We start from the raw sequence: 4,151 nt of genomic DNA, 5'->3' as shown, positions 1-4,151 counted from the left end.
CTTGACCTTAGAAAAAGAAAGAAAATATTCAGAAATGTCTTTCCAATTTTTACACATTAAATTTTAGAGAGTACCCAGAGAAAGTATTCTTGAGTCATATAAAGTTGACCCAGCTCCACAGCTGCTATTTATTAAAGTTATGATCTTGGTCAAATTACAGGACTGAATCATCTTTCTCATCTTAAGATAAAAATAAAATAGGACCTCATTCAATTCTTACTGTGATAATCAAATGTAGTTTTTTTGCATGTGTGCATACACATACATGTATGTATGTATTATCTAGCATCATCTCTGGTACATATGTTATTAATAAACATTATAATAATTGATAATATGATTATTATCATCACTGCTAGTAATAATAGACTGTCATTAGCCTGGACTTATCTTCAAGGATAATGTGTTAAAAAACAACAAAAGTGTAGATCCCATTAATTTAAAATCTCTTTTATCAAGTACTTTATTTCAGTCCCTAGTATTTTTTTTTCTGATTACAAGTCACTTCTCATTAGAAAGGTTAGAGTTTTAAGAGGTAGCTTAATTCTCTCAGAGCATAAAGATAACACTTCTGCACTTATACAGTTATTTTTAATGATGTCCCCTACTTCCAATTTCCATCAATGATTTTTACTTGATTTATCTGCCAAGGATTATAGTTTGCTTCATGTTTATGTTCAATTTTATTTAATTTTGTTTCTTTTTGTTTTCATAAGACATTGTTTCAGATATGTGATTGGGGCAAACCACTATAGATTTCCATTGGAGAAAAAAATGAAATGTTACTAATAAGTTAAAATAACCAACCAGGGACTACTAATATTGTTGATACATTATTAGAATGTATGTCTCAGAAGATGGTTTTTGTTTAAATATAGGGTCAATTTGTAACCGAATTCTAATATGGATTAAAAACCCCACATTAAAAAAAAAATATACAACTGAAATATTTTAAAGTAACTTCTAAATCTATTTACATATTTTCAAGAAGATTTCGTATACTGGAAGGATATGAGTGATATTACATTTCTTTCATTAAATATTAGTATTGTTGAAATCCAATAGTAAAATCTTTAACAGAGCCAAATAAGTTATGATTACAAAAGAGTGTGTACACTGCTTAGAGACCTCTAAAGTATTCAAATATAATGAAGAAACTTGATGATGATGGAGAAATTCACTTATTTTTCAATTTACTCCACTAGTCACTCTAATCATTTACATGCATTTATTTAAAATATAATGAAAATAATTTATAACACCAAATCCAGTGGCAATGTGATTTCACTCTATATCAAGCAGTCTGTCATAATAAATTTGCTATAAATACTACTCCTAAATGAAGTAGTATTTTAAATCGTTCCTGATTAGGTATCATAACTATTATTTTTAGTTATTAACCTACTAATATATGCAGAGATCAAAGGTTTATTAACTACATCATAATGGGTGTTTAATAAATTTCGAAAGATAGTTTATTGTGATTATATAAAATTGGACCACCCATTTTGTGGCAATTGTTGAAAAAGTAATTTAGTCACATTTAAAGCTATAACACTAAAAAAAAAAAAATAGAAAATGAATATAGACAGAAACAAGAATTATAAAAACTGAGTCCTGGGGTACTCCAAAATCAAGAAGTTGGGAAAATGGAGAGAATCTAACAAAGGAATTTGAGAAAGTGCACTCAGAAAAGTGTTAAGAGAACCAAAAGAGGGTGTTATTTCGGCATCTGAGAAAAATAAATGTCATAAGGAAAATGTAGGTGATTCTATAAAATTTAGATAGGTCAATGGAGGTGAATATTGAGCGTTGACAATTATATTTGGTGAGCTGAAGTCATCGGTCACTTTTATAATAAAAGTATCAGTTTCACGTTGCAGTTAACTGATGATTGCAGTGTTCAACCGAGAAAGGCCAAGTAAGTACATTGAGTAAAGATATCTCTCTTGTAACATTTTTGTTTTACAGGGAAGCAGAAGATGGTGGTAGCTAGCCAGAATAGTGAGTGCGTAGGTATGTGTGACGATACCTTATATTGGCTCACTGGTGAGCTGCCAACACTTACAGAGGAAGTTATAAAATAATAAGAAGCAACAAAAGCAGAAAACAATGAAAACTTGCCCTGAGTGTTTATTAGAATTGATTTATTGATATCCTGGGAGAGAGACGAGATTACTGGCAAGAAGACATTAAGAACAGGGGCTTCTGGAACTTCTCTGATTCACTATATTATAGAACGATTCTTTTGGAGTAAAGTAAGTGAATTTGCTACTTTAATTTTGTAATCAGGCAATCTAAGAGTTACTTGCTTCCATTCCTTACTTCAAATGCCCAATTTGTCAAATTCCAGACAAGATGTGGTGTTTCCAGATTAATTGTGGATTATCGATGAATAAATGAGATTATAACAATGTATTGTTTGTTTTGTTTCTGTAATGGACAATTTTCTAAAACAACATTTATTTGGTTTCTTGGTCATTGATCTGACTGAGCAGATATTTCTCTATCTCATTTTTTTTTTTTTTTTGCCAATTGATTTTATCATGTGTCAAAAGAGAGTTGACTCTCTTTTTTTGGAACAGGCTTAATGTTTTTACAAAAAGGGAAATCAGGTAAAATTTGGCACACCGAAACAGAGAGACTAGTAACAAACCTTTTCTAGTGTCCCTTTAGTCTCTATTGTATGCTTGAAACCTATATAATTTTATTAACCAATGTCATCCGAATAAAAATAATTTTTAAAAAAATGCACAGATTTAAAAAAATAAATAAAATAATATTAACTTATAATAATCTAAAACTAATCATACCATCACTTGTTTCTATGGTCTGCCAATTAATTTTAAGATGTTTTTCATTCCTTCCCTTCCTTCCTTCCTTCCTTCTTTCCTCCCTTTTTCTTCTCTTTCCTTTCTTTTTTCTTAAATTTCTCTCTCCTTTCCTCCCTCTTCTCATTTCTACTTCTCTTTTATTCCTTTATCACAGCAGTTGTGGGGAAAGTAGGGAATAGGCAAAATCATTCTTCCTTACACTAGTTTCCTTCAGAAAAATTGGAAGAATTTTTCAAAGAGGGAGATATATTGAACTCTGATTTTATATCCTTTCTGGAAATGGTAATGATTAACAATGCTAATATGAATTATAAATTTTCTCGCCTTATTAAACACTGAGAGGAAGATTTTTACTTTGCTCTGAAAATGATAAAAAGTAAAAAGCATATCTGTTTTGGACAAAGAGAACTATATTATAAGGATCTCCTGAGAACTATATTATAAGGATCTCCTAAGAACTACATGCGCCTCTGTCCTTTTCTTGCTCCCATATACGTCTGTTTCTCCCTGGTGTGGTCAGTCTCTCAGTTCTAAGCTGCAGAACGAGTAGTGACAGTTTATCAATCCTGTCTCTTTGTAGACAAAGAAAGCCTTGACATACGGCCAATATTCAGAGAGCTCTCTGGCCTGAAATCTAGATCATTCAAGTATTTCCCGGAATGGATTTAATGTATCATAAAGGTCTTGCCCAGAGCCAAAAGCTAGATGACAATCCTGTGGGTAGCTTTTTAATTGATGATTCAACTTTCTTCCTTGTGAGAAAAGATGATTCTGAGGTAAGAAGAAAGAACACAGAACATGAACCATAGACGGGGTTAAAGAGAAAGTGATTTCTATCAGAATGTTAAAAATCAGGCGCATCCGCCGCAGCCAGTGAGATAAGGAACGATGAACTTTTCTATCATTTGAACACACACTGGTTTTCTCCAAATGACACAAGAAGAGGTAGGAAACGTGGAGAGCGCCTGCGCCTTTCCTTTTATCTTTTTATACATTAGGCATATGAATTTTTCTTGCATTTACTTTCTTTTTAAAGTTCTCAGTGGTGCGAACCCTCTGAGCCCACCCGTTGACAAGATCATAGAAGAAAAGAGGAGTCATGGATGAAAAAGGAGAGATTGTGAACCTGTCTCCAAAACAATGTATTTTGTTTATATTTAAACTTGATTAAGTAATTTTCAAGCCCCAACCATTATCCAAACTCTTTATATTTTTAACCCATTGAATATTCATAACAAATTTAGGAGGAAGGCCATTTTTAAAGTTCTGAGCTGGGTAAACTGAACATTTTTTGTAGGGTTACATAGCTAGGCAGTC

At 31.9% G+C, this 4,151-nt stretch overlaps 1 long non-coding RNA gene across 1 annotated transcript in view; it reads left to right on the top strand.

Moving 5' to 3' along the window:
* Positions 1–2,414, top strand: part of LOC105289686 — an 18,006-nt gene extending 15,592 nt beyond the window's left edge. Inside the window, exon 3 of the long non-coding RNA XR_895683.2 lies at positions 1,972–2,414. This is a non-coding gene — a long non-coding RNA (uncharacterized LOC105289686). The remainder of the gene's footprint in view (positions 1–1,971) is intronic.
* Positions 2,415–4,151: the final 1,737 nt, after the last annotated feature.

This window comes from Pteropus vampyrus, unplaced genomic scaffold (assembly GCF_000151845.1).
Source record: "Pteropus vampyrus isolate Shadow unplaced genomic scaffold, Pvam_2.0 Scaffold27, whole genome shotgun sequence".
Taxonomy (NCBI): Eukaryota; Metazoa; Chordata; class Mammalia; order Chiroptera; family Pteropodidae; genus Pteropus; species Pteropus vampyrus.
This window is presented reverse-complemented; position numbering and strand designations above follow the sequence as displayed.